Source organism: Cherax quadricarinatus, chromosome 52, assembly GCF_038502225.1.
Source record: "Cherax quadricarinatus isolate ZL_2023a chromosome 52, ASM3850222v1, whole genome shotgun sequence".
Lineage (NCBI taxonomy): Eukaryota > Metazoa > Arthropoda > Malacostraca > Decapoda > Parastacidae > Cherax > Cherax quadricarinatus.
The window spans coordinates 28,562,258-28,588,863 of NC_091343.1; positions in this window are offsets into that span (position 1 = coordinate 28,562,258).

Genomic DNA, 26,606 nt, shown 5'->3' on the forward strand with positions numbered 1-26,606 from the left:
ACTGAAAGGTAAGGTTTGTCTTAATCAAGTGACGACTGTGAATCACTGAGAGGTAAGGTTTGTCTTAGTCAAGTTACGACTGTGAATCACTGAAAGGTAAGGTTTGTCTTAGTCAAGTTATGACTGTGAATCACTGAGAGGTAAGGTTTGTCTTAGTAAAGTTACAACTGTGAATCACTGAAAGGTAAGGTTTGTCTTAGTCAAGTTACTGCTGTGAATCACTGAGAGGTAAGGTTTGTCTTAGTCAAGTTACGACTGTGAATCACTGAAAGGTAAGGTTTGTCTTAGTCAAGTTACGACTGTGAATCACTGAGAGGTAATTTTTTCTTAGTCAAGTTACGACTGTGAATCACTGAGAGGTAAGGTTTTTGTTAGTCAAGTTACGACTGTGAATCACTGAGAGGAAAGGTATGTTTTGGTCAAGTTACTACTGTGAATCACTGAAAGGTAAGGTTTGTCTTAGTCAAGTTACGACTGTGAATCACTGATAGGTAAGGTTTGTCTTAGTCAAGTTACGACTGTGAATCACTGAAAGGCAAGGTTTGTTTGTCTTAGTCAAGTTACGACTGTGAATCACTGAGAGGTAATTTTGTCTTAGTCAAGTTACGACTGTGAATCACTGAGAGGTAAGGTTTGTCTTAGTCAAGTTACGACTGTGAATTACTGAGAGGTAATTTTGTCTTAGTCAAGATACGACTGTGAATCACTGAGAGGTAAGGTTTGTCTTAGTCAAGTTACTACTGTGAATTACTGAGAGGTAAGGTTTGTCTTGGTCAAGTTACGACTGTGAATCACTGAAAGGTAAGGTTTGTCTTAGTCAAGTTACGACTGTGAATCACTGAGAGGTAAGGTTTGTCTTAGTCAAGTTACTGCTGTGAATCACTGAGAGGTAAGGTTTGTCTTAGTCAAGTTACGACTGTGAATCACTGAAAGGTAAGGTTTGTCTTAGTCAAGTTACGACTGAGAATCACTGAGAGGTAAGGTTTGTCTTAGTCAAGTTACTACTGTGAATCACTGAAAGGTAAGGTTTGTCTTAGTCAAGTTACGACTGTGAATCACTGAGAGGTAAGATTTGTCTTAGTCAAGTTACGACTGTGAATCACTGAAAGGTAAGGTTTGTCTTAGTCAAGTTACGACTGTGAATCACTGAGAGGTAAGGTTTGTCTTAGTCAAGTTACTGCTGTGAATCACTGAGAGGTAAGGTTTGTCTTAGTCAAGTTACGACTGTGAATCACTGAAAGGTAAGGTTTGTCTTAGTCAAGTTACGACTGTGAATCACTTAGAGGTAATTTTTTCTTAGTCAAGTTACGACTGTGAATCATTGAGAGGTAAGGTTTGTGTTAGTCAAGTTACGACTGTGAATCACTGAGAGGTAAGATATGTTTTGGTCAAGTTACTACTGTGAATCACTGAAAGGTAAGGTTTGTCTTAGTCAAGTTACGACTGTGAATCACTGAGAGGTAAGGTTTGTCTTAGTCAAGTTACGACTGTGAATCACTGAAAGGCAAGGTTTGTCTTAGTCAAGTTACGACTGTGAATCACTGAGATGTAATTTTGTCTTAGTCAAGTTACGACTGTGAATCACTGAGAGGTAAGGTTTGTCTTAGTCAAGTTACGACTGTGAATTACTGAGAGGTAATTTTGTCTTAGTCAAGATACGACTGTGAATCACTGAGAGGTAAGGTTGTCTTAGTCAAGTTACGACTGTGAATTACTGGGAGGTAAGGTTTGTTTTGGTCAAGTTACGACTGTGAATCACTGAGAGGAAAGGTTTGTCTTAGTCAAGTTACTACTGTGAATCACTGAGAGGTAAGGTTTGTCTTGGTCAAGTTACGTCTGTGAATCACTGAAAGGTAAGGTTTGTCTTGGTCAAGTTACGACTGTGAATCACTGAAAGGTAAGGTTTGTCTTAGTCAAGTTACGACTGTGAATCACTGAAAGGTAATTTTGTCTTAGTAAAGTTACAACTGTGAATCACTGAAAGGTAAGGTTTGTCTTAGTCAAGTTACGACTGTGAATCACTGAGAGGTAATTTTGTCTTAGTCAAGTTACGACTGTGAATCACTGAGAGGTAAGGTTTGTCTTAGTCAAGTTACGACTGTGAATTACTGAGAGGTAATTTTGTCTTAGTCAAGATACGACTGTGAATCACTGAGAGGTAAGGTTTGTCTTAGTCAAGTTACTACTGTGAATTACTGAGAGGTAAGGTTTGTCTTGGTCAAGTTACGACTGTGAATCACTGAAAGGTAAGGTTTGTCTTAGTCAAGTTACGACTGTGAATCACTGAGAGGTAAGGTTTGTCTTAGTCAAGTTACTGCTGTGAATCACTGAGAGGTAAGGTTTGTCTTAGTCAAGTTACGACTGTGAATCACTGAAAGGTAAGGTTTGTCTTAGTCAAGTTACGACTGTGAATCACTGAGAGGTAAGGTTTGTCTTAGTCAAGTTACTACTGTGAATCACTGAAAGGTAAGGTTTGTCTTAGTCAAGTTACGACTGTGAATCACTGAGAGGTAAGATTTGTCTTAGTCAAGTTACGACTGTGAATCACTGAAAGGTAAGGTTTGTCTTAGTCAAGTTACGACTGTGAATCACTGAGAGGTAAGGTTTGTCTTAGTCAAGTTACTGCTGTGAATCACTGAGAGGTAAGGTTTGTCTTAGTCAAGTTACGACTGTGAATCACTGAAAGGTAAGGTTTGTCTTAGTCAAGTTACGACTGTGAATCACTTAGAGGTAATTTTTTCTTAGTCAAGTTACGACTGTGAATCATTGAGAGGTAAGGTTTGTGTTAGTCAAGTTACGACTGTGAATCACTGAGAGGTAAGATATGTTTTGGTCAAGTTACTACTGTGAATCACTGAAAGGTAAGGTTTGTCTTAGTCAAGTTACGACTGTGAATCACTGAGAGGTAAGGTTTGTCTTAGTCAAGTTACGACTGTGAATCACTGAAAGGCAAGGTTTGTCTTAGTCAAGTTACGACTGTGAATCACTGAGATGTAATTTTGTCTTAGTCAAGTTACGACTGTGAATCACTGAGAGGTAAGGTTTGTCTTAGTCAAGTTACGACTGTGAATTACTGAGAGGTAATTTTGTCTTAGTCAAGATACGACTGTGAATCACTGAGAGGTAAGGTTGTCTTAGTCAAGTTACGACTGTGAATTACTGGGAGGTAAGGTTTGTTTTGGTCAAGTTACGACTGTGAATCACTGAGAGGAAAGGTTTGTCTTAGTCAAGTTACTACTGTGAATCACTGAGAGGTAAGGTTTGTCTTGGTCAAGTTACGTCTGTGAATCACTGAAAGGTAAGGTTTGTCTTGGTCAAGTTACGACTGTGAATCACTGAAAGGTAAGGTTTGTCTTAGTCAAGTTACGACTGTGAATCACTGAAAGGTAATTTTGTCTTAGTAAAGTTACGACTGTGAATCACTGAGAGGTAAGGTTTGTCTTAGTCAAGTTACGACTGTGAATCACTGAGAGGTAAGGTATGTTTTCGTCAAGTTACTACTGTGAATCACTGAAAGGTAAGGTTTGTCTTAGTCAAGTTACGACTGTGAATCACTGAGACGTAAGGTTTGTCTTAGACAAGTTACGACTGTGAATCACTAAAAGGCAAGGTTAGTCTTAGTCAAGTTACGACTGTGAATCACTGAGAGGTAATTTTGTCTTAGTCAAGTTACGACTGTGAATCACTGAGAGGTAAGGTTTGTCTTAGTCAAGTTACGACTGTGAATTATTGAGAGGTAAGGTTTATTTGGTCAAGTTACGACTGTGAATCACTGAGAGGTAAGGTTTGTCTTACTCAAGTTACGACTGTGAATCACTGAAAGGTAAGGTTTGTCTTACTCAAGTTACGACTGTGAATCACTGAGAGGTAAGGTTTGTCTTACTCAAGTTACGACTGTGAATCACTGAAAGGTAAGGTTTGTCTTACTCAAGTTACGACTGTAAATCACTGAGAGGTAAGGTTTGTCTTAGTCAAGTTACGACTGTGAATCACTGAGAGGTAAGGTTTGTCTTAGTCAAGTTACTACTGTGAATCACTGAGAGGTAAGGTTTGCCTTGGTCAAGTTACTACTGTGAATCACTGAAAGGTAAGGTTTGTCTTGGCCAAGTTACGACTGTGAATCACTGAGAGGTAAGGTTTGCCTTAGTCACGTTACTACTGTAAATTACTGAGAGGTAAGGTTTGTCTTGGCGAAGTTACTACTGTGAATCACTGAGAGGTAAGGTTTGTCTTGGTCAAGTTACGACTGTGAATTACTGAAAGGTAAGGTTTGTCTTAGACAAGTTACGACTGTGAATCACTGAGAGGAAAGGTTTGTCTTGGTCAAGTTACTACTGTGAATCACTGAGAGGTAAGGTTTGTCTTGGTGATGTTACGACTGTGAATCACTGAAAGGTAAGCTTTGTCTTGGTCAAGTTACGACTGTGAATCACTGAGAGGTAAGGTTTGTCTTAGTCAAGTTACGACTGTGAACCACTGAGAGGTAAGGTTTGTCTTAGTCAAGTTACGACTGTGAATCACTGAGAGGTACGGTTTGTCTTACTCAAGTTACGACTGTGAACCACTGAGAGGTAAGGTTTGTCTTAGTCAAATTACGACTGTGAATCACTGAAAGGTAAGGTTTGCCTTAGTCAAGTTACTAATGTGAATCACTGAATGGTTAGGTTTGTCTTAGTCAAGTTACGACTGTGAATCACTGAAAGGTAAGGTTTGCTTTTGTCAAGTTACGACTGTGAATCACTGAGAGGTAAGGTTTGTTTTGGTCAAGTTGCTACTGTGAATCACTGAAAGGTAAGGTTTGTCTTAGTCAAGTTACGACTGTGAATCACTGAAAGGTAAGGTTTGTCTTAGTCAAGTTACGACTGTGAATCAATGAGAGGTAATTTTGTCTTAGTCAAGATACGACTGTGAATCACTGAGAGGTAAGGTTTGTCTTAGTCAAGTTACGACTGTGAATTACTGTAAGGTAAGGTTTGTTTTGGTCAAGTTACGACTGTGAATCACTGAGAGGTAAGGTTTGTCTTACTCAAGTTACGACTGTGAATCACTGAAAGGTAAGGTTTGTCTTACTCAAGTTACGTCTGTGAATCACTGAGAGGTAAAGTTTGTCTTAGTCAAGTTACGACTGTGAATCACTGAGAGGTAAGGTTTGTCTTAGTCAAGTTACTACTGTGAATCACTGAAAGGTAAGGTTTGTCTTAGTCAAGTTACGACTGTGAACCACTGAGAGGTAAGGTTTGTCTTAGTCAAGTTACGACTGTGAATCACTGAGAGGTAAGGTTTGTCTTGGCCAAGTTACTACTGTGAATCACTGAGAGGTAAGGTTTGTCTTGGTCAAGTTACTACTGTGAATCACTGAAAGGTAAGGTTTGTCTTAGACAAGTTACGACTGTGAATCACTGAGAGGTAAGGTTTGTTTTAGTCAAGTTACGACTGTGAATCACTGAGAGGTATGGTTTGTCTTGGTCAAGTTACGACTTTGAATCACTGAGAGGTAAGCTTTGTCTTGGACAAGTTACGACTGTGAATCACTGAGAGGTAAGGTTTGTCTTAGTCAAGTTACTACTGTGAATCACTGAGAGGTAAGGTTTGTCTTAGTCAAGTTACGACTGTGAATTAACTGAGAGGTAAGGTTTGTCTTAGTCAAGTTACGACTGTGAACCACTGAGAGGTAAGGTTTGTCTTAGTCAAGTTACGACTGTGAATCACTGAAAGGTAACTTTTGTCTTAGTCAAGTTACTACTGTGAATCACTGAGAGGTAAGGTTTGTCTTAGTCAAGTTACGACTGTGAATTACTGAGAGGTAAGGTTTGTTTTGGTTAAGTTACGACTGTGAATCACTGAGAGGAAAGGTTTGTCTTAGTCAAGTTACTACTGTGAATCACTGAGAGGTAAGGTTTGTCTTGGTCAAGTTACGACTGTGAATCACTGAAAGGTAAGGTTTGTCTTGGTCAAGTTACGACTGTGAATCACTGAGAGGTAAGGTTTGTCTTAGTCAAATTACGGCTGTGAATCACTGAAAGGTAAGGTTTGTCTTAGTCAAGTTTCTACTGTGAATCACTGAATGGTAAGGTTTGTCTTAGTCAAGTTACGACTGTGAATCACTGAATGGTAAGGTTTGTCTTAGTCAAGTTACTACTGTGAATCACTGAATGGTAAGGTTTTTATTAGTCAAGTTACTACTGTGAATCACTGAAAGGTAAGGTTTGTCTTAGTCAAGTTACGACTGTGAATCACTGAATGGTAAGGTTTGTCTTAGTCAAGTTACTACTGTGAATCACTGAATGGTAAGGTTTGTCTTAGTCAAGTTACTACTGTGAATCACGGAATGGTAAGGTTTGTCTTAGTCAAGTTACGACTGTGAATTATTGATTGTTTCCTTGAATAGAAAGATCAAGAAAATCTTTATAGTAATACTAATTATAATAATAAAATAATAATAATAATAATAATAATTAAAAATATTAGAAACAAAATAATTATATTAGCAATAATAGTACTAGAAATATTTTAAAAATATTAATAAAATATATTGATAATGGCGGGGAAGATGGAAGACCAGAGGCCTAGCTTGTCCCTACGGGTAGGGAATGTGGCTAGGCCTGGGGACAGTTGGTCCCAAAGATAAGCGGGTATCTGTACCTCCTCCCATGGTGGACATAGGCCTGGAGACACTTCCAAGACAAGGAGCCAAGGCCGGGTCACCGGGAGAGTACCGGCGTATTGCTATTTTATTTTTGACTTCAAACATTGCATACATATAAGAGATAATGTTCACTGTAAACAAACTTGAGAAGATTATGAGTGTAAAAGAATGAGTGATTTTTTTATATTTTATTTAAAAGACATACAAAGTACATAAAAGCAAACGACAAATTACATAGCAAAATCAGTGGTGAAAAAAAACAAATTCAATACACACTTTAATTACAACAATAAGTCTTACAATATGTATTGCAAAATTCTGCATAGTACATGTACTTTCCAATTGATATGTTACATCTGAAAGACACAAATCTGCACAGTAAACAATGACCATTCCAATCCTTGGAGTAATGACATTATGCCTGGAACACTAAATCTAACCTAAAGACCCCTTAACAGGTTCATCTAATTCCTGATTGTACATCCTGCCACGGAATGTACACTTTACATTGTACATCCTGCCACGGAATGTACACTTTACATTGTACATCCTGCCACGGAATGTACACTTTACATTGTACATCCTGCCACGGAATGTACACTTTACATTGTACATCCTGCCACGGAATGTACACTTTACATTGTACATCCTGCCACGGAATGTACACTTTACATTGTACATCCTGCTACGGAATGTACACTTTACATTGTACATCCTGCCACGGAATGTACACTTTACATTGTACATCCTGCCACGGAATGTACACTTTACATTGTACATCCTGCCACGGAATGTACACTTTACATTGTACATCCTGCCACGGAATGTACACTTTACATTGAACATCCTGCCACGGAATGTACACTTTACATTGTACATCCTGCCACGGAATGTACACTTTACATTGTACATCCTGCCAAGGAATGTACACTTTACATTGTACATCCTGCCACGGAATGTACACTTTACATTGTACATCCTGCTACGGAATGTACACTTTACATTGTACATCCTGCCACGGAATGTACACTTTACATTGTACATCCTGCCACGGAATGTACACTTTACATTGTACATCCTGCCACGGAATGTACACTTTACATTGTACATCCTGCCACGGAATGTACACTTTACATTGAACATCCTGCCACGGAATGTACACTTTACATTGTACATCCTGCCACGGAATGTACACTTTACATTGTACATCCTGCCACGGAATGTACACTTTACATTGAACATCCTGCCACGGAATGTACACTTTACATTGTACATCCTGCCACGGAATGTACCCCTTACATTCTGAAAACGCTCCCCCCCCTTCCCTCTTTTTGCGTGTCAAGTCACCTGACACGTAACAATCTTTATATTTAACTTTATATTGTATGAAATGCTTGCATTATTCCATACTGAACAACGTGATACGTTCAGTATAACTCAATGTATTGAGATAATATAAAAATAAATTCTACATGATTCATGTACAACGTATATCTACTAGACTCCCAAACATATCTCCTTCTCCAGGAAGGTATAAATATATACATATGAAACATACACTTTACAACACGACCAGTAAAACAAACAAAAACCCAATCCTATGTCATCCATCAAATACCATACAATATATGTCATCTCAAGGGTAACCTAAACCTACGGGCTCTATAGAGCTCCCATGAAAAAACAATATGTAATGAGAACACAAGATGAGTCAAGCTTTTCTGAAAATATTTCAACCACTTCATTAAAACCACTACTAAGATGTAAGTCTTTTTACATAATACATAACAGTGCATGACCTTCACACTTCGATAAATACTGATGTCTTCCTACCACACTCAATACCTCTTGTTTATATATAGATTTTGCATTCACACAGTGCACCCACATTGTAATTTCATTACACATACCAATAATTTCGTTTCATGTATATAATATTCCATCACACTACGACATCTGTCGTCCTTTATCAATTGCAGAATTAATAATTAAATTGAAGAACTTGTATCGTCCACAACAAACAACCCGCTCATCACACAGTCAAAGGCACTTATGTCTCAGTACTATATTCATTCTCTTCCACACAAAAACCTTTTCACACTGTCCTTATCGCGAAGCCAGCCCGCCGCAACCCCTTACATTACACGTAAATCCCATAAATCCCTCAACCTAAAACTCCGATAACCCTCAGTAAAAGCAGTCTCCCAACTCCCTCTGTAAATTTCCCTATTACGACACTTAGTTTTGTAAAATGTCGCAGCTAACACCTTTATCCTCTCATCCACGCCCACCTCCCTCATGGCCCATGACGTATATATAAAATTCTTGACCAAATACGCCACTGCATTCTCCACCATCTTACTCACCCCACCTATATCCAAACTTAAAGCCCGCAACACTTGCAACCCTCCCCCACCCACTAACCTGAACACCTTTCCTAACCAGACCCGCACCACTTCTATACAGTCACAGAAATATACAGCATGAAAAATTGTCTCCATGCTTCCACACGCTCTACATTCCCCTCCCTCCCTTATCCTCCTGTTGAATAGGACAACCCCAAACTGCAGAATCCAATGTAAAAATCTAAACATTACCTCCCGAACACCCGGTTTTACTCGTAATTGTTTTAGACGCGTCCATATTTCGTTCCACGCATACATAAGGTATGCCCCTTCAACAGCAGCCACCACTGACCTACATTCCACTCCTTCGAGGACCCGCAATTTAACACAGGACGGGTCCCTCACTGCCATTAAAAACCTCAACATGGCCTCACCAACTATTAAATCCCTACCCCCCCCACCACCACTGCATATCCTTGCGTACTCTCACAAGTCCACCTCCCCTCCCGCACCCCTCCCTTATAAAACTTCGTTTTAGGTACACGCTCATCATCCTTTTTTCCAGAGGTATAAGCCCCAGCCCTCCCCGACTGACCGGAAGTGTTAACACCGCTCAACTTAACCATTCGCAACCCGATCCCCATATAAACCTAAAAACTCCATGTTGTAAATGTTTTACCTCACGTCGCATCGGCGAGTACATGACAACCACATGCCATAACTTGCTGTACAATAGCACGTTCGTCACTATTACCCTTTGATGCAGCGTTAGTTGCGCCGCCCTCAAACCACCAAGTCTTTTCAATACTCCATCCACTATTCGTACTGAATTCACCTCTTGAGCTACCCGTGTATCTCTCACATAAACTATCCCACATATCAATAGTTGATCCACCACACTCCACCCACCCCCTACCACCTCTTCCCCATATGTGTACTATCCCTTTTGTCCAGAAACTTAGCCTTCTCAACATTAATTTTCATCCCTGAAGCCTCCCCAAACACATCTACCACCTTACCCACCCTAAGCAAGTCCCTATTACCTCTTACCAAAACAGTCGTGTCATCCACATAACCTACGATACCAGCTCCCCTCCCCCCGTTCATTACCCTCCCCCCGTTCATTACCCTCCCCACCTCCCGCAACACACCTCCGAATATCCCTATAAAATGGATCCTGTATACACACAAACAATATTTGCGATAGTGGGCAACCTTGGCGCAGTCCCCGTCGAATCTGTATTTTAACTCTTAGCCTCCCGTTAACCTGCACCCTCATCGACGCCCCCTGATATAGTAATTTTGCCCAAGATATTATTTCTTCCCCAAAACCTTGCCAACACATGAACCTCCACAACGCTTCCCTTTCCACACTATCATAAGCAGGCTTCCAATCTAATGCCAATGCACCCCATCACCCAACTCCCCCCATTTCTCTATAAACTCTAGAATCATGCCATGCCCTTCATACATTGACCTTCCTGGCACCCCATATTGCCCCCTATCAATTACCTTACCTATCACCCTCTTGATTATGTTCCCTAATATTCTCGCGAACAACTTATAATCTCCACACATAAGCGAAAGAGGCCGATAATCCATTATCATTGACTGCTCTCCTTTCGGTATCAACACCACAACGGCTATCCGTTGCTCTCCCATTAACGCAGCCGCCTTAAGTATGTTAAACAACCTTACAAAAAAAAACCCTCAGAACTCCCCAATTCTTTACGTAAAAATCATTTGGCAGCCCATCTATACCCGGCGCCTTTCCCAAGCTCACCCCTGACAACGCCTGCCAAATCTCACACTCCATAATCGGCCCCGCTAATGCCTCCCGATCTTGACCATCAAGCTGACACTGTACCTACCCTCCCATTTCCCCTAATGCCACTTCACGGATGCCCATGCTTTGTGTATATGACTTAAACCAAGCATCTACATATCCACTCATACCCTCCATCGTTACCAATGCTTGACCCGCTCTATACCCTTCCATCCCTATATGTACATTAATCCCATCATCTTCGTCGTCACTCTCCTCTTTCTCTGGCCCCTTAACATGCAAGCCGACGGCTGATCACCCCGTAGCACTTCTTCCAATCCTCCCATAATTCGCGCACCATCAAAATGCTCGTTTTGCAATACCCTAATACCTTCCTTTAAACCCTCAATGTCCTGCACTGGATAGCTTGCTCCTCCTCGTGCATAAACCCATACTTTAACCAATTATATTTCCTCCCACGACAAATATAATATTCTCTGATGCGAGTTTTAGCCAACGAATCACACCAACTTACCAGAGCATCATCCCCCGGCGCCTCATCCACCAACCATTCCCACAATTGCACAGAAGACTGACGACATTCCTCACCTTGCAACAGCTTCACATTTAACTTCCAATAACCTTGACCCCTTCTAGGCAATCCCTCCCATTCTAGGTCCACCAGTACTCCCATGTGATCCGAAAAAAATACGTCTACCACACGCACTCTGCTCACTATTACTGTTCAGGGCATGTACAAGTGATCGAGCCTAGCCGTATATCCACGTCTAACAAAAGTATGTTCTACAACCCCACCCCCCCAACGTCCATTAACCCCACCCCATTTAATAATTCCCCGAAAACACTCGAACAATACCCTGCCCCTCTAGGTTCCACGTCCTTACGCCTTATCACACAATTCCAATCACCACCAATTACAGCTACACCCGGCAAAGCACGCAAATAATTTACTAGGACATCCTTCACAAATTTAATCTTAATACGCACATCTCCCTCTGTCGGACCATACACACACACCAAACTCATCTGTACCCTACCCCATCACCCATCCACACAAATCACCCTCCCCTCCCTACCCTCACAATGCCTCAATACAAATGGGCTAGTTTCCCTTACCAGGATTGCAACTCCTCCTTCAACCTTATTGCATGCTCCACATACACATTATACCCATTCACCTTCAACTCATAGCCTGATCTGTAGTTGTGTTCCTGCACGAACACCACATCAACACTATTACGCACCAAATATTCACTAAACCATACACACTTTCTCTCTGATCGCAATTCATTAATGTTCAATGTCATGCACTTGAAGCTTACAGAGTGGTTTTTCTTCTTGACCCTGGTACTGTCTTGCCACCAGATCGTTTCATGACACTTCTATCCCTTTAGGAGCGCTCTTAACCAACTCCTGCCCCTTAGGGCCGCTGGGTCCTCTCTGCGTAACTTTCGCCCAGGACTTTTTCCCAGTGCGCTGAGCAGGCGTGAGCACTTCCTCGGAGTCAGCGCAGCAGCGCGCTTCCGTGACGCTCTCTCTGCTTGCAGTGGTCCCGGTGGACCTCCACCTCCACCACTTGCATCATCAAAACATTCATATCACACTGCGCCGACCGCTTATCCTGTTCCATGCCCTGAGCCACAGCAAGCCCAAGAACTAGGCCTGGACTCTCCACCTTGGCTAATGAGTTTTCCACATCGCTATCACTCGCATCCGGGGTGTTCTCTTCCAACACGTGAGATACGTTCAATGAAGGGGTGTCCCCTCTCTCGTCACACCTGCTGACTCCATCTCCGCTCTCTCGACCTCCTCACTCCAGGACCCACCTTGCGTAGGCAGAGTCGCATAAGGCAAATCTTGCTCCTCACCGTTCTCTTCTGCTTCATGTCATTGCCATTGTTCCATGTTGCCACGTCTCCTTCCACACAGAGCCGCTAGGTGATCATATGACCCACACAACCGAAAGGTCTGGCATTGCCCAGCGTATGTCACAAACACCTGGGTCCGAAATTCTGGCAGCACTACGTACGATGGAATAGGGTAATGGAACGTCATCTTCACAGAATATGTTCGTTCGGGTATCCCTGCGTATGGCCCAGTAGCCCACCTCCCAACAGTGGCCATAAGTACTGTACCATATTTACCCATCGCAAGACGTATGTCAGAATTATCCACCTCGAAAGACACATTTCTAATCTTAACCCATGTCTAATGGCGAGATACGTCGAGAAGTCCCACACTCACAACGTACTTAACTGTCAAAGTGACCTCCTGGTACTTGTCCTCCACCGCCTCATACACACTTGCCAAGTTAAACTTGACAAAGATCCTCATCGTGCCATTCAGTGCTACTCCATATATCTTCTCGTTAGCAATACCATATGTATCTCGTATGATTGCAGGTAGTAGCAGCTCCATAGAAGTTCCTGTCACAGCCCCACGGATAAGCTCAATACAGACTGTATTGATGCGTCTCCGGCTGGCCAGCGCCATGTTGTGAAAATATAACTGCCACCAATCAAGGCCAGGGGCAGCAGCAGCGCACGTCCTCACCACTCAAAGGCCGAGAGACGAATGAACCTAATATAAGGTTTCCAAAAATAATGGTTAGAAAAAAGAAATCGTAAATGAGTGAATTAACAAGAATGGAACAACCCACCATAACAGCCAACCAACAAACATAATAACACCGAATACAAGAACTTAACAAGTACACTGACACAAAATAACCATTAACAACCCTAAAACTACACAGAAAAAATGCTGAGACAAGATTTTAAATATGTTCCTCAAGTTTCAGATATTTTACAAAAGTTGCTAGAACCTAACTGATATAAAATGAATATAAATGTCATACAAAAATTGGCATACATGTGAAAAATTGTATATCACGCAAAGATCAACAACATGCAAATGCCATTAACGAATAATTTAGTACACAAAATGTATGTATTAATTAATATACATAAACACACACACACACATTATATATATATATATATATATATATATATATATATATATATATATATATATATATATATATATATATAATATAATATATATATATATATATATATATATATAATATATATATATATATATATATATATATATATATATATATATATATATATATATATATATATATATATATATATATATATATATATATATATATATATATATATATATATATATATATATATATATATATATATATATATATATATATATATATATACATATATATATATATATATATATATATATATATATATATATATATATATATATATATATATATATATATATATATATATATATATATATATATATATATATATATATATATATATATATATATATATATATATATATATATATACGTATGTCGTGCCGAATAGGCAGAACTTGCGATCGCTCATCTTGCCATACAGGACAAATGAAAATTTGTGTATGCAATAATTTCCCCAAAATCATTCTGATTACTTGCAAGTGTAGGTAATATAGATATTATTGGTATAACATAGACATGATTCAACTGGAAAGCTAGAGAAATGCCTTCTGAATGCAACATACAGGGTTACAAACTATTCCACACTGATAGGGTCAACAGGAAGGGTGGTGGTGTGGCGATATATGTCAGAGAAAATTTAAATTGTTGTCTTAGACATGATATAAGATTAGAAACATCGGACACAGAATCAGTTTGGCTTCAGTTTCTCGAGGGACGTGACAAATTAATTTTGGGTGTGATTTATAGGCCCCCAAACCTTGATAGGGAGGGCAGTAAGCTGTTATGGGACGAAATTTATAAGGCATCTAGATATGAAAATGTTGTGATAACGGGAGATTTTAAGTTTAGACAAATTGATTGGAACAATATGAGAGGAAATCTTGAGTCTAGAATAGGAGGAGAAATTTTTCCTGGGTAGGCATGGCTGACAAATAGACAGCAGAGTTTGCATAAATGGGGAGAAATAAGAATGGGGGCACGTCACAAGCGGTGTTCCTCAGGGGTCAGTGTTGGGCCCGTTGTTGTTCACAATTTACGTAAACGACATAGATGAGAGAATAAATAGCGACATAAGGAAATTTGCTGATGACACCAAAACAGGCTGTCCAATTCATTCTAATGAGGACACTAGAGCACTCCAGAATGATTTGAATAGACTGACGCAATGGTCGGAGAAGTGGCAGATGCAGTTTAATATTGACAAATGCAAAGTTCTAAATGTTGGACAGTTAAATAACCATGCCACATATTAACTAAATAATGTAGATCTTAATACTACTGATTGCGAAAAGGATTTAGAAGTTCTGGTTAGCAGTAATCTAAAACCAAGACAAAAAAAAAAAAACAGTGGATTAGTGTTTGCAATAATGCTAACAGAATTCTTGGCTTCATATCGAGAAGTATAAATAATAGAAGTCCTCAGGTTGTTCTTCAACTCTATATATCCTTGGTTAGGCCTCATTTAGACTATGCTGCTCAGTTCTGGTCATCGTATTACTGAATGGATATAAATGCTCTGGAAAACGTACAGAGGAGGATGACAAAGATGATCCCATGTATCAGAAATCTTCCCTATGAGGATAGACTGAGGGCCCTGAATCTGCACTCTCTCGAAAGGCGTAGAATTAGGAGGGATATTATCTAGGTGTAAAAATGGAAAACAGGAATAAATAAAGGGGATGTAGATAGCGTGCTGAAAATTTCCAGCCAAGACAGGACTCGCAGCAATGGTTTCAAGTTGGAAAAATTCAGATTCAGTAAGGATATAGGAAAGCACTGGTTTGGTAATAGAGTTGTGGATGAGTGGAACAAGCTCCCGAGTACAGTTATTCAGGCTAAAACGTTGTGTAGTTTTAAAAATAGGTTAGATAAATACATGAATGGGTGTGGGTGGGTGTGAGTTGTACCTGACTAGCTTGTGCTGCTGGGTCTGGTGCAGTGCTCTATCCTTGATTGGAGGTGACCAGACTGGGTGGGACATTGGGCTAATCCTGGGGTGGGTCATTGGTCTAATCCGGGGAGGGACATGGACGTTCTCCGCATGGGTCAGTAGGCCTGTTGCTGTGTTCCTTCTTTCTTATGATCTTATGTTCTTAATAAAATCTATTTCACTGTGTTTGTTTAGTATTAATTATTGTAAACAAATCTAAAATATATTTAGTTTGGTTAGGCTAAAATATATTGCGCTTGTTATAATAAGGTTAGGTAAGTTTTCTAAGTTCATTTTTTTGTGTAAAATTATAAATTTTTACATCAACATTAATGAAAAAAATATGTCTTTAAACGTATAAGAGAAAATTTTAGAAAGGACTTAATTTTAAATGAGTTCTTGCTAATTGACCAGTTTTACATATTCGGCACGACATATATATATATATATATATATATATATATATATATATATATATATATATATATATATATATATATATACATATAAACACTGATCTCTGGCTGAAGGAGACTCGAACCTACGAACCTTGGAACAAGGTACGCAGTGCTTTACCAATCTACCCACACTGGACAATACCTTGGAGTCCAGCTTGCACTAGACTTTGATCCAAGGCAGCCAGCTTTCAGGGAGAAGGCTTACAGCTTTTCATCTCATCCCCTGCATGCATCAGCCTTACTATAGATATTAACAATGCAATAAATTCGCAAGAGCAGGCGAAATATACACAAACACTGATCTCTGGCTGAAGGAGACTCGAACCTATGAACCTTGGAACAAGGTACGCAGTGCTTTACCAATCTACCCACACTGGACAATACCTTGGAGTCCAGCTTGCGCTAGACTTTGATCCAAGGCAGCCAGCTTTCTATTTTTGACGCCCATGTCTCCTTCCACAGGCCCATACACCCCTATGAAACCCACCCCATGCTCCATCCACCCGAACCACCAGCGGGCTAGCTTCTTTAATTAACAATGCTACACCACCTTTCAATCGTGCAGAACAACCCATGTACACATCGTATCCATCAATCATTAACTCTCCCAATGATTTATAATTGTGTTCTTGCAGGAACACGACGTCAGGTACATATCTCTTTAAAAATACCTGCAGACTCTTACATTTATCTACTGACTTCAACCCGTTAATATTTAAAGTAATACACTTGAAGGATTTAATGGAGGCTTTCCTTTAGACACCTTAATACTCTTAGATCCTAGACGAGCACCCCCACCTCTCCCTCCACACTCCCCTGTGCCTTCCTCTTTCACATGTTCAACACGCTTTGTTCCACCCGTACCCCTACGGGTCACATCGTACCATGCTTTTTTCCCAGACCTTTGACCAGGAGTCAAAATGTCATCACTATCGGTTATCACAGCAGCTCTCTTGCGAGAGCTACGATCTGCAACTATATCCTCCTCTAGACTGGTATCCCTACAACCTGCTCTGCTTCCACACCACACGACCTGCACGTTGGGGCCTCCTGCCCTTGCCTCTACACACTCGTTTTCCAGCCAAGCATGGGTCATCGCAGAAGCCGAAACGTCCAGCAATTCATGCAGAGCCTCCTGAATGGATGCCTCCATTACATCCTGAGCAATTGCAGAATCCTCCTCACCCGTCGCCGTCACCAAGCCTACCTCCTCTCCAACTCCAGGTAGGGTCACACATGCAGAAGACAACTCTGTCTCCCTCTCTACCTCCTCACTCCACGTCTCCCGTGCCAGAGACTCACACTGCATTGCCGTAGCTTATGTTTGCTGCTTCGTTGCATCATCAGTCCTTGCATCATCCATTGATCTACCTCGTTGCGTAGGACATTGTGCCGCGATGTGGTCATGTGTCCCACATAGTCGACACATATGCCTCTGACCCGTGTGCATAACGAAGACTTGAGTATGGAAGTCATCCATCACCACGTACAATGGTATAGGGTGCTTTAGGGGCATTTTAAGGGAAAAAGACCCTTCTGGCATACCAACAAGCGGTCCATCACGCCAACGTTCCAATGTCGCCAAATGTATCGTACTATAACGCCCAAAAACGTTCCTTAAATCACTCTCATCAGCTTCAAAAGGAACATTACGCACCTTGATCCAAGTGTAAAACTGTGATACATCATGGAGGGGGACAGTAACACCAGGGTTAACCGGCTTAACCACATCCTGGTACCTGGCCACCATATTTTCAAAGGTGCTGCTCTGCCGGAATTTGAAAAGTCTTGAACTACCATTCAACAACATGCCATAGAGCTCCTCATTTGCGATGCCATATGTGCCGTCAGCAAAAGATGGGTGTTCTGACTATTGAGCGATCCCTTCACAAGTTCAAGACAGTGTTGACACGTCTACGTCCACCTTCCGCCATTGTGAAAGTACTGAGGAAAACTGCGCAGAAAACCAGCTGATTCAGGAGCGACTGCACAGCCTGTCCACACAGCCCGAGAGCAATGAGGACAATGGACAGATAAGTATATACAGGACCTAAAGGTAATTTTACAACACTAATGAATTTCAACATAACTTTACATGGTTTTTCAGACCGCTTGGGTGTTTAACTAAGTAATTCAAAACGGGAGGTGAGTTACACGTATGTCCACTTGAGCACTTTTAACGTATTTATCAAAAGAATGTATATCTGTTACAAGAGAGAGTTTCCGAGATGTACCATGGGCTGAAGACGAGCTGCTACTACAGTTGTGTGAGAGGTAGGTCACGTGACATACACTAAGGTAGTTCGGGTTAACAAGAGACTGGTTGTTACACTAGTGCTTCACAATTCTCGCACTGTTACACCTAACCTAATATATTAAATATCACTATGTACATTAATTTAATATGATTCCATTTAGTAACTTTATAGGTGGCCCAGGATAATATTATATAGTCGGACTTGCTTATTTTAGCCATTAATTAGGAATTTCGTAATACGATATTAAATGAAATTGGCTCAAAGTAATGTGGGAGGTGACCAGGCGTAAGACCTGCCCCCCTCACGACCGCAGGTCGTAATGAGAATTGCAGGTGGGAGCAGCAAGGGATGATGTCTGGGGCAAAGTGCTCAATACACAGCTATAACACATCTCAGCTCAGTGCTTCCAACCAGATGGGACATGTGGAATCAGTAGCCAGGTCAACACATACTGTAGAAATAAACAATTTAAGGTTAATTTGGAACAATATAATATTTCACTTTCCATAGTAGCGAATCCTTTAGGGACGAGAAAGGGTGTCAGCAATCATGTTATTTTTCCCTTTTATTTAATTTAAAGAAATCGAATATGGTTGAATCATTAAAGCCCATCTTAAGATGCTGGCATTCTTTGATTTCATGGAGTTAATGGATTATGGTCAGAGTAAACCTTTGTGATATGACGGGAAGATCCTACATACACGTCAAAGTGTTCAAGAGACACCACCAATGCTAATGCCTCCTTCTCGATAGATGAATAATTTAGCTGATGTTTCTTTAACTTGGAGGGAAAGAAGGACAAGGTATGTAATAACTTAGAGGGAGGTGCTTGTTGCAATACTACGGCACCTAACGAGAGGCTGAAAGTAGTCTTCTTAACTAGTTGAAAGCTCTTTCACACTTTCCAGGTGAATTTTGTTGTAAGACTTGTGGATTCGGTTAAAGGAAATGCTATTTGTGCAAAGTTGGCGCAAAAACTGCGATAATAGCCGGCTATTCCTAAGAATCTTTGCACTGCTTTAGGGTCTTGTGGTTGAGGGAATTCAATGAGGGACTTGACTTTGGCGGCTGGGAGGCTTACCTTGCCCTGACCGATCTAGAAACCCAAATATTTAACTTTGGTTTGTCCGAGTTCACACTTAAACAAGTTGATTGTGAAATTATACTGATCCAAGAGTTCGAATAAGGCTCGGAGTTGCCTTTTGTGTTGATCCCAACTATCACTAAACATCACCAGATAATCCAGATAGGCATCTGCTCCTTTCAAATCTTTAGTCATTTGATCCATTAGACGCTGAAAGGTTGAAATTTTGTTAAAAATTCTGTACAGGCCACCACACACCAGAAATGCCGATATTTTCTTGGCCTTAGGAGAGAGGGGTACCTGGTAATATCCTCGTAGCAAATCCAGTTTTTTTATATATCTAGCCCCATTCGTCTCTCGACCTCTGAGGTGAGAGGACGCATTCTGAGTTTGCCTCTGCTGTCCCCTAGTGGCAGGTGGTGAATCTCAGTAATCAAAATGGCGGACAGACATGGACGCCATGTAAATACGGTCTGTGTGGAGCTGGTCCGTGGTACACTAAGCAGTTCAACGATGCAGGTGATTCTCCCTATGATCATCCGTGATGTGTATGGAATACCAAATGAAGAGCTGTATGGTGTGGCTGTCAATGGAGTAACAAGGATTTTCATCAAATTCATAAATGCTGGGTTTTACTCAAGCATCGTCGACACGTATCAAGAGAAGAGGATGGCCGTGAATACAGCAGTGGAGGTATGCCTACATGATGTATCCAGCTATGTGACATGGGTTAAAATAAGAAATGTACCCTTTGATGCTATGGAGTATGATGTGGTGGCGGTATTCCGTCGATATGGCAAGATTCATGCTGCGGAATTGGGAGTGTGGAAGGATGGGCCTTATTTGGGACTGCCAGAGGGATCCTTCACACTGAAGATGACGTTACGGCAATCATTACCTTCGTATGTTCTATTGTTAGAGTTCAGAACGAAGGTCTACGTATACTATGCGGGACAGAGTAGAACATGCAGGCTGTGCGGATCTTTTGACTATATGGCAGCCCAGTGCCATCGCAAGCCAGGATGGAGGGAGCAGATGCCAACACCGGTGGATCAGCAGTTGGGTCCTGTGGTGCCGGAGACAGGTGCGGCTGAAAGGCAGGCATCGTGCAGTTGGAGTGAGGAGGTGGATAGAACAGAGGCGGAGATGGAATCATGTGCTACGTTACCGGTGGGGACGGGGCCAGAGCAAACGACGACGGCGAGCAATGACGGCAAGCGTGTAATGCAAAAGGATGGACTGCTGGATGAGGTTTTGAGTACCTTCCTGAGTGAGGTGGAGGGAAGTCTGGATGATGGGCAGCGTGGACGAACATTGGAGGAGACAGCTGATGCATCGGTGCATGAGGAGACCTTTTGTAATGAGACCAAGGTGCACATGGTAGTGGCTGAGGTGCATAGAGAGGGCATGGAAGATGAGGTCACGTGTGGAGATGGAGGTTCATGCAAGAGAACAGCTGGGATGTCGGAAATGGACGACGTCTTAACGCCCGGGCAGAGATCAGGAAAGAAGTCTTGGAAGCCCAGGTTGAATCTCCCGGAGAGTGGGTGTAGCAGTACTGAGGTACTGAAAGGCTCAAAGGACAAGGTAGGGGGGGGGGTTGGGGTCTGGACAGGCAGGGTGCCAAACGTGGCTCTAGTCAGCAGCCAAGTCTCGCAGGTAACCTTCCAAGGCAGCGGGGTAAGCCGCCTTTACTGTCATAATTCAAGGTTGTAATGATTAATGTTAATGGCCTGAGAGCTGAGGTAAAAAGAGTGTGGGTGGAATGGTTTTTGAGGAGATTTAATGTAGATATCTGTTTCATACAGGAGCACAATTACAAGGTTGGTTGTGAGTTGTTTTTGAAAGGATATAAGTTGTATGTGAGTGGCTCGATGAGGTTGAAAGGTGGAGTTGCTGTGGCTGTAAAGGAAGACAGTCCCTTGCGTATTTTGGGGTGGGAGGAGGGGGGAGGGTCGTGAGGGTGGAGGGAGAGTGGGGTGCAACAAGGGTTTGCTTTATAGGAGTATATATGCCTGCGGATGGCAACGCAAGAGTCAAGGAGAATTTCGTGAGGGAATTTTTGATGAACTATTTAAGGGGATTACCTTTAGTCACTGTCGTAGGGGGAGATTGGAATTGTGTCATTCGGCGGGGGGATGTGGAACCGAGGGGGGCTGGGTGTATGTTGGGCATGTTACGCAATGTGTTGGGAGACGTGGGGGTTTTGGGTGTTGTGGGGAGGGGTGGTTGGCGGGTTGAGTATACGTTTATCAGAAGGCGTTACGCTGCAAGATTGGATAGGATCTATGCAACGGAAGCAGTACGCATGTTGGGAGTTAGGACTTTTGATGTGGGGTTTTCTGATCATAGGGCGGTTATGGCAGATCTTGATTGGGAAGGTATGGTTAGGATACAATCTGGTTTTTTGGAAATTAAATGCGAGACTCGTGAGGAGTGAGGAGGTGAGTATGGCATTTGGGGAATGGTGGCAAACTTTTTGGGATTATAGAGCAGTGGAGTCGTGTGTCTTGGAATGGTGGGAAAGGCAAGCTAAGCCAGGTATTGCAGGTTTTTATAAAAGGAAGGGAAAGGAAGAGGCCGGGTAGAGGTATGGGTTGAAAAATTATTTTGAATATCAGCTAAATGAGTGTTATGAGGAAGGGGGGAGGGCGGCAGTATGGAAACGTGGAGCAACTCAGGGGTAGGTTGGTGGAGTTACATAATGATAGATTTGATGCGGTATGTGTAAGGGCGGGAATGGAGGCTGTGCTGTGGGGGGATAATCCATCGGGAAGTGTTTTGCGAGGTTTTAGGGTCAGGCAGAAGGATTCAACTATTTTAAACTTGGAGGTAAGTGAAGATATGGGTGGATATCATAAGGGACAGGTACTAAATACTACAGAAGGCATGAGCAATTATGCTGATTTCTGGTTCCAAAGGAAATGGGGGAAGGGAGAGGAAGGCAATGCTATTGAGCAGGTGTTGGGGGGGAGGGTGGGTTAGGGTCGTGTGGAGAGGAGGGCATGGGGATGGGAGGTGACATTAGCATGGGGGAAGTTGAGGAGGCTGTGTTCAACATGAGTACTGGCACGGCACCGGGTATAGATGGGATTTCAAATGATTTTTATAGAATTGAATGGAACCACATTAAGTACTGTCTGGTGAGGGTCATGAATTGTATGCGATGGGAGGGACAGTTAGGACAGACTTAGCAGACGGGAGTGGTTGTATTAGTACACAAAAATCAAGAGGGAAGAGTACTGAGTGAGTACAGAGCTATTTCGCTAATGTGTGCCAACTACAAAATTTTCGCAAAGATACTGGGCAATAGGATGAAGGTGATAGGTGGGGTTATACATAAGGGGCAGATGGGTATTCCAGGAAGAAGTATGAGAGATGGGCATGGCCACATTAGGGATTTTTTGGAGGGTTGCAACTGGGGAGGGCTTTTGGGTATTGATTGGGAAAATGCATACGACTGTGTGGATAGAAACTTTCTGAGGGCTAGTTCGATGCATCTGGATTTTGGCATGGGAGTGGTGAGGTGGGTTGATACACTGTATTCATCTGCAATGGTGCGGGTACAAATTAATGGCAGGTTGGGTAAGCCTGTCAAGATGGAGAGGGGATTGAGACAGGGGTGTCCCCTGTCTCAAATATTATTTGCATGTATGCAGCATCCATTTTATGGGCTCGTTGAGGGGGTGACTTTAAATGGGGAGAAGGATGGGTGTATAGATGTGGTGGGGTATGTGGATGATACAACTGTTCTGATAGCTGGGGTGGAGGGCTTGCGTATGGTGGAAAGAGTGTTGGAGCTTTTTGGGAGGGTGTCTGGAATGCAGGTGAACAGAGCAAAATCAAGTTTGCTGGAGGTGGGCTCCTGGGTGGGGGGAGGGCTTGGAGTTGGAGTTTGGGTGGGAAGTGGTGGTTCGGATAAAAATTTGTGGAGTTATATACATGGCAGATGCGCAGGAGGCTAGACAGGTGAACTTGGAGGTGGTGGTGGAGAAGGGAGTAAAAAGGTTACGGAGTTTACGGGCGGGGGACGTCACCTTACAACAGCAGGCAATAATAGTAAATTCATTAGTTTATAGTAAAGTGTGGAGTATGGCAGTGGTGTATCCATTGAGGGCTCAGGAAGCACAGGAGATTCAGAGGAGGGCATTACATTATGTTTGGGGCTTCTGGAGGGCATAGTTAAGCAAGGAGGTGGTGATGTCGAATGTACTCAGTGGAGAAGTAGGCCTTTTTGCGTTGGGGCCGAGGGTGAAGGCCCTATATGTGAAACAGAGGTTCGTTAGGGCGGGGGGGGGGCGAAATAGGGGTTAGAGTGGGGAAAGTGATGGAGGATGTGCAGAGATTGTGGAGTGGAAAAGAATTAATTGAATGCGAGGATATGCTGAGGTTATTGTTATTGATTAGGGAGGTGGGAAAACTTAAGGTGGGGCGTTTGGTGGCGATGAGCAGGAGGTCGGAAATCATACAGGTGTATCGGTCTATCCCTTGTATGATTGGGGGATGATATGGAATGACTTTCGAAAGCTTAAGTTAATGCCGAGAGTACGGGAGTTTGTATATAGGTTTATAATGGGGATATTAGCATCGAAAGCTGTTTTGTGTTCAATGGGATTGGTGAGGGAACAGACCTGCGATCACTGTGGAGAACAGGAAACAGCTTTTCATGCGGTTTATTTCTGTGAAGCTTTGAGGGAGGTGAGGTCATGGTTGGCGAGGGTTTTTAGGTTGTTTCCCAGAGCCCTACCGTGAGATCATGGTCAGTAGACTCCTTCAATTGAGAAGCTACGTATCTGTAAGGGATTGGCTTCCTTTTATGGGAGGTTTCACAATAGTTTACGGGGGATGGAGTGTATGGGGGAGAGTTTTAGTGAAAGATGTGAGGGTTGGTAAGGTAAGTAAGGAGTACCGTTATGTTGATGTTTACCTGGAGTTTTACCTGGAGAGAGTTCCGGGGATCAACGCCCCCGCAGCCCGGTCTGTGACCAGGCCTCCTGGTGGATCAGAGCCTGATCAACCAGGCTGTTACTGCTGGCTGCACGCAAACCAACGTACGAGCCACAGCCCGGCTGATCAGGAACCAACTTTAGGTGCTTGTCCAGTGCCAGCTTGAAGACAGCCAGGGGTCTGTTGGTAATCCCCCTTATGTATGCTGGGAGGCAGTTGAACAGTCTCGGGCCCCTGACACTTATTGTATGGTCTCTTAACGTGCTAGTGACACCCCTGCTTTTCATTGGGGGGATGTTGCATCGTCTGCCAAGTCTTTTGCTTTCGTAGTGAGTGATTTTCGTGTGCAAGTTCGGTACTAGTCCCTCTAGGATTTTCCAGGTGTATATTATCATGTATCTCTCCCGCCTGCGTTCCAGGGAATACAGGTTCAGGAACCTCAAGCGCTCCCAGTAATTGAGGTGTTTTATCTCCGTTATGCGCGCCGTGAAGGTTCTCTGTACACTTTCTAGGTCAGCAATTTCACCTGCCTTGAAAGGTGCTGTTAGTGTGCAGCAATATTCCAGCCTAGATAGAACAAGTGACCTGAAGAGTGTCATCATGGGCTTGGCATCCCTAGTTTTGAAGGTTCTCATTATCCATCCTGTCATTTTTCTAGCAGATGCGATTGATACAATGTTATGGTCCTTGAAGGTGAGATCATCCGATATGATCACTCCCAGGTCTTTGACGTTGGTGTTACGCTCTATTTTGTGGCCAGAATTTGTTTTGTACTCTGATGAAGATTTAATTTCCTCGTGTTTACCATATCTGAGTAATTGAAATTTCTCATCGTTGAACTTCATATTGTTTTCTGCAGCCCACTGAAAGATTTGGTTGATGTCCGCCTGGAGCCTTGCAGTGTCTGCAATGGAAGACACTGTCATGCAGATTCGGGTGTCATCTGCAAAGGAAGACACGGTGCTGTGGCTGACATGAGGATGAGGAACAAGATCGGAGCGAGTACTGTGCCTTGTGGAACAGAGCTTTTCACCGTAGCTGCCTCGGACTTTACTCTGTTGACGACTACTCTCTGTGCTCTGTTAGTGAGGAAATTATAGATCCATCGACCGACTTTTCCTGTTATTCCTTCAGCACGCATTTTGTGCGCTATTACGCCATGGTCACACTTGTCGAAGGCTTTTGCAAAGTCTGTATATATTACATCTGCATTCTTTTTGTCTTCTAGTGCATTTAGGACCTTGTCGTAGTGATCCAATAGTTGAGACAAACAGGAGCGACCTGTTCTAAACCCATGTTGCCCTGGGTTGTGTAACTGATGGGTTTCTAGATGGGTGGTGATCTTGCTTCTTAGGACCCTTTCAAAGATTTTTATGATATGGGATGTTAGTGCTATTGGTCTGTAGTTCTTTGCTGTTGCTTTACTGCCCCCTTTGTGGAGTGGGGCTATGTCTGTTGTTTTTAGTAACTGTGGGACGACCCCCGTGTCCATGCTCCCTCTCTATAGGATGGAAAAGGCTCGTGATAGGGGCTTCTTGCAGTTCTTGATGAACACGGAGTTCCATGAGTTTGGCCCTGGGGCAGAGTGCATGGGCATGTCATTTATCGCCTGTTCGAAGTCATTTGGCGTCAGGATAACATCGGATAGACTTGTGTTAATCAAATTTTGTGGCTCTCTCATAAAAAATTCATTTTGATCTTCGACTCTCAGTCTGGTTAGCGGCTTGCTAAAAACTGAGTCATATTGGGACTTGAGTAGCTCACTCATTTCCTTGCTGTCATCTGTGTAGGATCCATCTTGTTTAAGTAGGGGCCCAATACTGGACGTTGTTCTCGACTTTGATTTGGCATAGGAGAAGAAATACTTTTGGTTTCTTTAGATTTCATTTATGGCTTTTAGTTCTTCCCGCGATTCCTGACTCCTATAAGATTCCTTTGCTATTTCTGCTATTTCTCTGACCAGTGTCTCCCTACGCATTTCAGATATACTGACCTCTTTTAGCCGCTCTGTTATTCTTTTCCGTCGCCTGTAAAGGGAGCGCCTGTCTCTTTCTATTTTACATCTACTCCTCTTTTTTCTTAGAGGAATAAGCCTTGTGCATACATCGAGTGCCACCAAGTTAATCTGTTCTA